Source organism: Drosophila virilis, chromosome 5 (genome assembly GCF_030788295.1).
Source record: "Drosophila virilis strain 15010-1051.87 chromosome 5, Dvir_AGI_RSII-ME, whole genome shotgun sequence".
Classification (NCBI taxonomy): domain Eukaryota; kingdom Metazoa; phylum Arthropoda; class Insecta; order Diptera; family Drosophilidae; genus Drosophila; species Drosophila virilis.
The window spans coordinates 756,651-768,948 of NC_091547.1; positions in this window are offsets into that span (position 1 = coordinate 756,651).

The following is a 12,298-nucleotide window of genomic DNA, read 5'->3' on the forward strand; positions in this document are numbered from 1 at the left end:
GCTCAAATTAATTTGCGGAGTGTTTTAATGAATACGTGTTTCGTCGATTTGGGAAATGTCACCCGCAACAGTTGTAAATTGGCGGAAAACGGTTGTATGAACGTTTTTTTGTTTACCGTCTAATCGGCTTTGAGCTCATTTTCAACAATCGTCGAGAGAATTTATGTTAGATGTGCCAAGGGCAAGGCATACCCGCAGGAATATTATGTTTTTTGTATATGATTTTAGATATTTATATTCTCTTCATTGAATTAATTTTTCCAATTCTTTATATATATTTTTCAGGTAATGCAAAAAGGAAGTGTGTGAAAGTGTGCTTTTATATATATATATTTTTTTTATTTTTTTTATAGCTGTTTAACTGTGTTTCCTATTTTGGGATAAAATATTTAATAATTTGTATGAAAGAAAAAGTACGAATGAACATGTGTTTGTGTGTTTTCTGTTTTGTGATAAATGCAAAAAAAGCTATTGAAAATTAACGATAAGTAGGTAAGTACATCAATTTATTAATTAATTAAATTGGAAAACTATACATTTATATAAAATTTAAAATTGCTGCTGAATTTGCAATAGAATAGTTGGTCTACTAAATCTAGCAACATTGTTCGTGAATTATTTTAAATGTTTAACATATTACAATTGAATATATAATATATGCATACACATTTATGTTGCGTATAGAAATTACTCTTCCATGCGCAAGTCGAATTGCGCATCGAAAGACGAATTTCAACGGAAAATTCAACATTTAATTTAAAAGAAGTGAACACTTGTTCAAGAGTGCAGTCCACAGTTGAACTTTACAGCGCTTTTGCGAAAGCAATGAGAAAAATTTGTCTTTGACTAAACCAGCATAAAACTCTACACGTATGGCTTAACATTTTAGACCGCCTTTTAAGCCACGTTCGTTTTAAGCTGCACAGAAAACGGAAATAAAAAACTCCCGCTCGGAAAATAAGAAAAAGCATAAATACGCTAGAAGAAGACAAAAGCAGCAAAAAAAAAAAAAAAAATGAATAAATAAAGAAAAAAGCTCGCATATGCTACGAATATAATCACATACATTAAGCTAGAAACACAGAAAAGGATTCGCAGCACTTTTTATTTATTTATTATACCCTGTACCCTTTGAAAATTGCAAAAAGGGAGTATTTATTTTGTGGAAATGTGTGAAACAGGTTGTTTTTGGTCTGCATCAATGGTCGAATCGATCTAGACATGTCCGTCTGTCTCTTTGTCTGTCTATCTATCTGTCCATCTGTCAATTGATCTATCTTATCTGTCCGTTCATCTATGTAAACTGCTGTCTGTACAGCTGCCTGACCATCTGTGTGTCCACATGTATGAACGCGTCAACCTCAGAGCCTATAAGCCCTGGAGAGGACTATTGAACGATAATCGATAACTACCTCGGTCCCAAGCAACAAATAAATATCAATATCGAAATACTGTTATTCGAGAAAATGTTTTAGCTATATAAAGGTCGATAATCTTTCCTTTTATATTTAAAGCCAGGTCCACCTCTAGCATTTGGTATTGGAAGCAGAAGGTTCAGGGCATCCCCTAGTCGAGCACACGAGCATAGCACTCTTAGTTAGTTATTTCTTGCATTTGTTATGAAGTGACTAAATGTTGTCCAAATGCTCGACTTGTGTAGGGCAACTCTGCTGCCTTGGATTGAAGTTGACGGCGCAGTTAAATATTAATTCGTTAAATACGTTTAACAACTCGAGAGCCCGGCAACTGGCGAATCAAAGAGTTGCTTTTGGAGTACACAGTTTCTCACAGCCAGTTGGGCAGCCAAACAATCGGCTGTCTTTTAATTATGCAACTTTATTTGAAATGCATACAGCCGCATCTAATGTGCACAGCCAGCCCCCAGACAGCGTGCCCTACCCCATTGTCCATAATTATTGTGTTTGTTTTTGTTGTTCTTGCACTCATTCTCTGTACAACTAGACGTATACTTAACGTGCTGCACGCTGCACAGCGCCACAATTCGTTTATAGAAAATATGCCAACGGCTCTATTATGACTTCTTCAAAAATTCACAGTCTGTTGCTTGACGCAAAATGGAAGAAGCGTTTTTATATTGCACACACACACACACACACACATGATACAACCACACACACATACACACATTAGACACACACACACGCGCATTTTTCACTCCGTTTTTTTCTCTCTCCAGTTTTGAGTTCGTTTTTTGTGTTTGTGGCAAACCGTAGCCAAGTTTGCACTGCAATTATGATTGCTGCAAGCCGCCTCGCTGCACGCCCCTCCCCATACCCCCCTCCCCCAAACACACTTGCCTTCTGGCCAGCCTAGCCCCTAGCCCCCCCTTGTGCTGTCTCCGCCTTTTTGCGGCCGTTTATATGCCTTCTTCGCTCATTTAATGTATTTCGCTAGTATTTTTTTTCTTTCGCCTTTTTGTCTTGCAGTTGCTGCTGTTTTTTTTTTTCGGCTTGGCCGCCGCCGACGCCATCGTCGCTGTTGCAGCGCTTTTGTTTTTTAGCCGGAAGTTGCTCAAGTGTTAATAATTTCATTATTTCCGCTACGCTGCACTCCATACACACACATCCGCACACACACGTGGGCACATATGTGTATGTTACAGCTGCGGCTTGCAGGCTTTGCTCTTTCGACTTCAGACATTGCCCGGCTCAGTTTCACATACCCTATTTTTAGACTCAGCACGATTTGGTATCTCATTTTTGTGTGTGTTCCAAGTGCATGTAAGTAAATTTAATTGAGTTCAATTCAAGTCGGATCTCGAACCATCGCAAAGCCAGCATTAAATTTAATATAAATTTTTTAGATTTTATTCCTAATTAAGAAATATATATGCAAGATATTAAACTAAATTTAACTTAAATTTAGTATTTATCATTATAAAAAATATTTATTATTATTTTTATTTAGATTAAGTTATGAAATATATCCATAAAATATTCAACAGATTTGAAATTCATTATTTATAAATTTTATTTTCGTGACAAGAGAGTTTTTAAAAATTTACTGCTGAAAATATTTTGTCTGCTTAAACCAACAAAGGTTTTTCCTTTTTAAAACATTTTAGAGCATCAAAACTTCGTAGTATTTTCGATATTTCAGCTTTTTTTCCCTGTTTTGTACATGGAAAGGCCAGAAAACTGCTGCATGTGTAATTTTTACGCTTTTTCGTGTATGTCCTAGGCGGCATCTAGTTTTTTGTAGCCTCCATTTATTTTCTTTTATTTTATTTTGGTTTTGTTTTTGATTTTCTTATGTGGAAAAAATGTAATTACATGCGCCAAAGTAGTTGCGCGGCTAGAGCTGGGGTTGGTCTAAGCACGGCAACAACAACAACAACAAAAGTTGTCGAAAGACAAGCGAAGCAAAGAAATGTATGCTTTACATCAAAGGATATAATTTAAGGGTCTTAAATAAATTAATACGCCGCTTCGTTTAAATTTCAAACTTTTTTAATCTGACTGCGCCGTCTGTTTTTAAGTGTGTGGAAGTGTGTGTGTCTGTGTGAGTGTGTGTGTGTGTGTGTGTGTGTGTGTGTGTGTGTGTGTGTGTGTGTGTGTGTGTGTGTGTGTGTTTGAAGGCAGATAACAGCCGACCGTTTTGGTTGGGCTTGAGGCTAAAGGACATAGTTAACGTATTTTTTGGGGCACATGTCAAAGGCGCCGGTTAAAAAGTTTTTCGACTAGTTACAAATTAGTTTTACTTGTTGGGCTTTATTTCTAGGCATTCCAACTATGATAAGCTTTTTGGCAGCGCAACTAACGAGAACTCTAAATGATAAGTCATCGGCAAAGCCAGCTAAAAATCCAAACCCAAAATCTAGTAAAAGGATAATTGCCTCAATTTGATAATTCGACAAGTCTCCGGCAAATACTTGTGATGTTTATTTAAGTGTGCATTTTTACGACTGCATTCTAGAGCTTTTCAGATGTCATAATCATGCTTAAATGGGATTAATTTAAGTGCATTCTATTTATATAGGAGTTCAATTTGTAGACTTTTGATTTTTAAACTTAAATGCAGAGTTAAGCTAATCAAAATGCATTTAAGCACCAACTTAGCTTAAAATATATTTACAAATATTTACAAAAAATGGGACTCTCAGTTAAGTTATAATGACAATTTAATCCAATTCGTGTCAGAATTGTTCGCTAAGAATTGAAAGGAAAAGCGCATAGAGCTTAAATCAGATGGGGAGAACATAATTTTCCATTTTGCTGCATGCTAAATTTATGTGCAACCAAAATGATTTTCACTTGCAGCCACGCTCCCACCCCCACACAGAACAATATGTCATGCAATGTTTTGAAATGCATGATTTTTATGTTTGGGGCCGCAGGACTGCTGCGATGCTTACTGTGCAGTTAAAACTACCATATGAACATGATGAATTCATAAATATAAATAAACCTTACATTCCGTATGCAATCATGCGTATTTGTTGTTGCTGCGGCCATTGTGAAAAATGGCATGTGGTTGACCCAGGGCCAGGCCAGGACCCGGACCAAGCTAGGCTAGGCCAGGCACAGGACTTAGCCCGCGATTACTCTCTGGTTGCGGTAGTAGCGGGTGGTTGGGGAGTCAGGGCCTGGGCCTGGGCCTGGACTTGGGCATCAAAAGCAAACGAAGCAATCAAAATAATGGCGGCAAATGCATACAATGAAAATAATTGCCGGTAATCCTTGGCAACTAATTTGTGCACGGCTCGTTGCTGTTGGCATTGCTGTGGTTGTTTTTCTTGTTATTGTTGTTGTTGTTGTTGTTGTTGTTGCTGCTGCTGCTGCTTATAACAAACGTGCGTTGTTTTAGCGCCAGTTTTCATTATTTATGAAAGCTTATTTGGCATGAAAACAACGCGAGTCGTTACAGCCCGAGCTGCCACAGCACACACACACACACCCACCCTTACACCCTCCCCACACAAGCCAAACACACACACACACATTAAACTTGCAGGTTAGTGTATATTTATTTATATGTGCTGTCCGTGTTTACATTGCCTATGTGTGTGTGTGTGTGAGTGCGTTTGATTAAATTCGTATTTATTTTATAGACCCACAATTTGGCGCAAATAAAGCTCAGGTTTTGCTTCATGCTACTCACAATATGCTGGCTAAAATTTATTAAATGCTCCACTTTCTTATTATTACTTATTTCAATTAGCCTATATTATGTTGACATAGTCTGGATTGTGTAAACACAAATTTTGTGCTGCATATTTTTAGGGGCTAACATGTTTGCATGAGGGATTTCTAGTGGAAGGTTCCCTTCTGGCTGAAGGGAGTTAAAGCTTGTTAAATTTATGTTAAAAATGTCAAGCAATAAAATATAATAATTATTAAACAAAATGATGATGAAATTTACGCTAAGCGTTAACGGGTTTAGGTTTTGGGAACTTCACAGATAATCATTTATCAGGCCATATTGGAATTTTTCAAAAGACTAAAATACAGTCGATTCACGCTAGATGTAAACAAAACACAACTCTAATTTCTTATATTAACCAAATAAAGATTGATATATATATATAATTAAATATTGCATAGTTTGTGGTATGTGTATGCATATTTATAATATAGAATACAATAATATATATTAATAATATATAATATATCTAATATACCTGATACTAACTTTGAATTCATGCACCTGCTACCAAAAACTATTTTTAACCATATTCCCTTTTGAAAGCATCTGATTTCGTGGCATAATTGGACATAATTTACACTACGAATAACTTTTGTAAATTGCATTTAAAGCTATTTCTGCCTCAACATTATGCAACTGGCCCCAGGCTTGAATAAAAACAGCTGCATTTAATTACTTTCATTAGTGGAAACTTTTACCAATTCGGGATTATACTTTAATAGGCATCTAATTAAATTTGTATGCTCATATGACTTTTAAATTGCCTGCATGCTGTTCCTGTTGCTGTAGCTGTCGTCGGGCATGTTAAATTTAATTACTAAATATGTGTCGCATAAAACAAGTTGCCAAAGAGTTGCAAATGAAAATCCTTTGGCAACAGTGACAACAACAACAGGAAGAACAACAACAATTTGACAACCGCAGCGACTACAAGCGACTAATTTTAAATGCAGGCGTTGAAACATCGGGCACACACACAAAAAGGAGCAGTTAACAGTTTGCCAAAAAAAAACAAAAAAATTAAATCAGAATTTGCGGTCCAGTGTAAAACATGCAAGGCACACCCACACTCAAAACACACACACTCCCTCAAAAACTCACACACATACATATATGAGGACAGCAGCAACATTGAAACTCATGTAAGAAAGCAACAGTTGCAGCTTACTCGAATCTAATATGCCCTGTATCCGATTTTATAAGTAGAAGTTATAAGAAATAGGGAACAGAGTAAAGAAAGCAGGAATAACGACTGACAATGTGACCTCAGAAGACGCTTGAACTTAAATATATACTTATATATTACATATGGAAAAGAAAATGAAGAAAATGTCCCCCTTTTCAATTTAAAAAGCATTTGGCAACTTAAATATAATGAAAGCACTATACTTTTCTATTTTGTGTCTTGTGTCGTATATGCCCTACAACAGTGTCTGTTCACGTGGCATAAACATTTATAAACACTCGATACAAAAACGAAGAGAACGCAGATAACAAAAACTTGTTTAGCAACCATATTGGGTGTGCGGCAGTGTTTGCTGCTTTCCCCGTTTGTTGTTGTTGTTTGTTGTTTGCTTTGTTTTTGCTGTTATTGTTGTTGCTGTTTGTTGTTTCGTTCGTTGTTTTATCGTTTGGCAACGCCGACGGCTGTCCACACACAGAAGCAGGCGGCAGCCTGCCGACAGTCGCATGGACTCTCTGGACTCGCACTGCCCCAGAAGGTCCTGGACTAGGACACATTGTCGGCGCCATGCCGAGCGGCTGACCAAAACTGTTTGTGTGTGTGTGTGAGTGTGCTAGAGTGTATGTGTGTGCTAGTGTGTGTGTGTGTTTGGCTCATGGGCTGCATTCATGCTGAGCCGTGTCTAGCGTTTTCTTGTGGCCAGCTTTTGTCGCCATTTTGGCCGCTGGCTAGTGGCAATATTTATGGCTTGCCAGCTGGACCGTCGTCCCCCCCATTCGCCCTTTAAATGATTTCAATTCTAGTTTAAAGTCGTGCCAGCTCTCGTTTTAGTCAGTTCCCAAAACCACAAAACCAAATACATAATTCTTGAAATATATAACATAAATTTTCCACAACTTGCCTGCTGCTGCTGCATCTGCTTGGGAAAACCTCGAGCTGTACTTTTACTTTTCGCGCTCAAATTAATCCTTGGAGTGTTGCTTGCTTTTGCGTTTTGCATTTCGCTTTTCGCCTCCTCAAATTATCGTTCCCCAGTTGTATAGACAATTGTGCCCAAGTCTCTTAACTACTTGGCGAGAAAATTGCATTGTTCCCAACATTCCCTCCCCTCCCTTCCCAGCCAGCAACTGAGATTTCAGCAGTTGCATGCACAATGTCAGCCATTAATTGATAAACCAGGCAAATCCTATCAATGCCTTATTTAGCTAAATGAAAATTATAAAATTATTGCAAATATTTTGCTGCCGGCAAATGGAATCGATTATTGTGGTTTGTAAATTATTTGGTAATATTTGCGCTTGATTGCGCAAGGCGGTTTGATTGACACATCCTGGCCGCAATCAAATTTCAGTCTATTGAAATGTTGGCTGGCCCAAGGCCATGTGTAGTTATTAAATGGATTTATGTAATTAAGAAAATGCCACATAAATGTCTCCAAGCCTCTCTCAGCGCTGATGCTTATGCTGTTCAAAATTCGAGCCGAAGTATATTTGTTTATACTCTTAAAATTTAAATATACATGCCTAAAAATATAAATATTTTAACACAAAACTATTTTCTCTCTCATTTGTGGCTCATATTTATTCTGTGTAACTGGGCATGGCTAATTTACAGGGCATCAGCATATCAATCACACTCACTTTATGTTTGGCAATTGACAGCAATAAAATTATGTTCTTTATATTGCTAATAAGGCCTGAAGAAGCCACAATTAATTGGTTTTCCAGTCAAATCAAGGGAATCGCAAATTTAACCTCAAGGCTTTTGCACAACAAATTTAATTAAAAGAAAAAATTGCAATTGCTTTCAGCTAGCGAAGATTATAGTCGAGGTATCACTTAAAAGTTAATTTATTTTATTTGCTTAGCGAATAATTGAAAGCTAAAAGCTTTTACTAGTAAATAATTATATGCAATTTATTTGCATTTTCTGACAGAGTTTTTAGTTTTGTTCATTTATAGTGTGTTTTTTTTATTACTTCACAACACTTATGCCTTTAGATATTTATTTCTCACAGATTCAAATCATATTTAAGACTGTTTTATACATTTACAACAAACACCACTTTTACAAAGCTATTTTTTTTTTTGCTTTAAAGCTCGCTATTCTTGGCAATTTATGCTTGAAAACACTGATTTTTCGTATTTTTATATTTTGTATTACTTTACAACACTGCTTTAGCTTAAGGTTTTATTTGTCTTAATTTAAAGTCATATTTATTTTTTGTCTTGGACCCAATATCTTTTAATACATTTAAATATATGTAAGCATCTATTAACATAATTGTAAATATTGTTCTTGCTGCTGCTGCTGCTGCTCGTGGCTAAGTAATTAAGCCAAGTTGACAAACGTGGCCCGCAAATGTGTCTCCAATGTGTGATTAGCACATAACTTTACCTAATACCTAAGCATATAGGACTATATAAAGTACATACCGAATATTTGCTTTCGCTGCTACTGCTGCGACTGCTGCTACTGCAGTGGAAATGCCAATAAAAGTCAATTACATGCTTGCAATTTGCTAATGTAAATTAATTAGCAGCTGTAACCCCAGAGTCGGTTGCTGCGGTGACTAGTTCATTAAGCGTCAAAGTTTTTTCTCTCATTTTGGGTTTATTTTTTGTTGCTACTGGTAAAAGTTGCAGCTGCTAAAAAAAGTTGTGTACGCGCATATTGAATTTAGTTTTGCAAAAATAATGAGGGTGAAAAAAAAAAGGAAATAACAACTCATTAGCGCTGGTCAAAGGTAAAAACACCAAAATTACATCAAGTATACAACACGTGGGTGCGCCAAATGAAATGCAAATAACATTAGCAACAGGGCAGCAACAAATCATTGTGTCCAAAAGGGTTGAAGATATAAACAACATTGTTGTTGTAGTTGTTGCTGCTATTGTTGTCGCTCGCTTTAAGTGACACTTGCGTAATTTCGACAGGTGCTAAGAAAGTAAAGACAACACTTTACACAAAGCGCTGAGGGAAAACAAAGGAAAAGCAGCAGCAGCAGCAGCAACAGCGGAAAAGCCGAAAACGTAAACCGAAACCCTGCCAACTACAAAGGCGACAGCAGCAAAAACGGAAAAAAGGAAAAGTTCGTGGAACAACAATTACAATGAAAGCTGGCTTGTGGGTTGAGTCTGGGCGGACATTGTGCAGCTGTCGCATTGTTCCAACACCGGCACCAAAAAAATACTTTTCTTATTACACAATACAATAGCAATAACAATAACAATAATAACAATAACAATAATAATAATAGTAGTAGTAACAAGCGTGTTGCACAATGACAGATTTGTCTTCCGTTTTTCTTCTCGTCCAGACGCAACACGTGCGGATATAAATTGTGACTTGGCTACAACGGAAATAGTTGCTGTAAGCAGCAGCAGCAGCAGCAGCTACCAACAACTGACAGCATTACAAATTTTGCAAATTAGTTGCACTTTAGTATTATTTAGTGCATAAAACGTCGTGGCTCGCAGCTGCATGACAAATTAGCAGCATAATAAAGTGCTTCACTGTGGTATTTATTATATGAAAAATACGCAACATTTCTGCGTTTTTGGTTAACATGAAAAACGCGCAAAACAACAAATTTTATGTGGAAGCATGTTTGAGGCTAGCAAATACCCTGTAGCTGGCTTTGAAGAAGTTTAACCAAGACTCCTGCTTATACATAATCTTATGCTTGAATTTATTGTTTTAGGCTTTTATAACAATTGCATGCAAGTTTTGTCGGGTTATAGGGTACAAAATTATACTACACAGATAAAGCTTAATCGTCAGGTATAAGCATTCGGAATTCGATCGAGTATGTAGGCAGATTGTGGGTTTACATTTGTAGCACTTCTTTTGGTGCATAACCAGTTACATTACCCTGTTTTATACCCACTTACTGCTTTTAATACCCCTTTTAAAACCCCTTTTCATAACCCTCTGTGTAATTATTTTTCAGAATGTATACATTCTTGCATTTCCCCTTGATAAGACTGTTAGAAACTTTGTTTTAAACCCATGAATTACTCTTAAAAACCTCTACATATACCACTTTTAGACACGTCTGCCCTATTCGATGCGCTTTTTACAACCCAATTGTGTCTCTTCATGGTCTCACAGATCTTGCCTTCTTTGTGATACATTCCATCTCACATTCCCTGTTCGACATCTTGTTGCTTTTATTGCTCTTTCAAACCTTTTTCGGACCCTTTCTGCATACGTTTGCCTTATTTCAAACATTTTCACAGCCCCTTATGTCCCCTTAGAGGCTTGGAGATGTAAGCTTTTACCTGATCTGTTGCATATCTAAGGTCATTCCTTTTGGAGCAGCCTCTGAGACTTTTGAAACCTCTTCCAACGATACATTTACCCTATTATATTATACCCCATTGCTCTGATTACAGGATATGAAAATACGAAACAGGCTTGTGTGCAGATTTGAAAAGTCAGCTTCATTTCTGTTCCTATTGCTGTGTTGCAAGGCAGACACAATTGCTGCGCATTGGCACTACACCGAGTGTGTGTGTGTGTGTGCTAGTGTGTGTTGCATACTATATACACATAGACATACACTCAGTTCGTGGCAATCCGCAGTCGTTAGCTGTGAGTCGTTTTGCTTTTTTCTAGTGAGTTGTTGTTGTTTTAGCTGTTGTTGTTGTTGTGTGTTTTCTGCGTTTTTTGCGTTAGCTACAGTTGGCTGCCTGGCAATTGTTTGGCCCAAAAGTATGCTACTTGTTTCAGTGATTTCGCGCACACACAGAATCACACACACACATACACACGTGGTAGCTGCAAAAACCGCATAAAGCTAAAAAAAAAGAGTAGAGACGACAACGACATGCAAGTGAACAACCGTCCGCAGTTGTCGACGTCGGAGTTGCCAACGCAACCGCAATACAACAACAACAACGGCAACAACAACTAGAACAACAACAACAACAACAACAACAGCTGCAACATTATTAATAACAACAACACCAACATCAGGAAACGTAGCAGCAAAGTCGTGTATACAAAAGTTTGACAAACTTTCAGGCAGTCAGTTCATGCCCACACGTCCACGCCCAAAACAAACGCCCACAGACACCACACAAACACAGACACACACTCTCGCAAAGCCGTTCAGATTTCATTATAAGCATCGTTTATATGTATTCTTGTTAAATATTAATTAAAATATCTTTATTTGTTGCCTTTTTTCTTGGTATTCGTGTTTTGCTTTTTGTGCCTGTTAATTTTCTGTCGCACTATTCTATACACTATCGGGGGTAGAAAAAACTTGAACCCACTTCAATCTTGTTATTGTTATTGGTATTATTTATAAATGTTTCTTGACTGTAGCTCTTGTGGTTAATGTAACCTATGCTGAGACATTTAATGGATACCCTAGCCTGGAATTTGTACTCTGAACGTGATTATTTGGCTTCCGTTTAGACTATGCAGTGTTACTGGACTTTAGATTGGTTAGGGTTTCACTTTTTAGTCGAATTTACAGCATTGCAAAACACGGGTAATTTTTTTTTTATGTGCTTTCTAGTTCCTCTTTAGAGCCAGTTGCGGTTATATAAGCCTACCTCGTAAGATGGGTTCGTTCCGAATCGCATAGTAGTGTTCAACACTGTTAGCGATGTTAGTATGAACTTAATCATCATTTCTCCTTTCTACTTGCATATTTGCTTTATTTTTTTATTTTTATACCATTTCAACTTCAGCCTACTGCTTACATTCTATATATATGCATTGGCCTACCTTATGCCTCTTTGGGCAGCGTTGCACAACACTGGTAACAGTTGTTTTGCAATATATGTATGTCCCCTTATCCCACTATATGTCGTTCTGGTGTACTTTTGGCTGCTAACATAAATTACTTAAAGAGTTTTAAAAAGCTTCGGCACACATCCTTGTTCAGCCTACCCCCACATTTATAAACCTTATTGCATTGCACTGCCCAACACT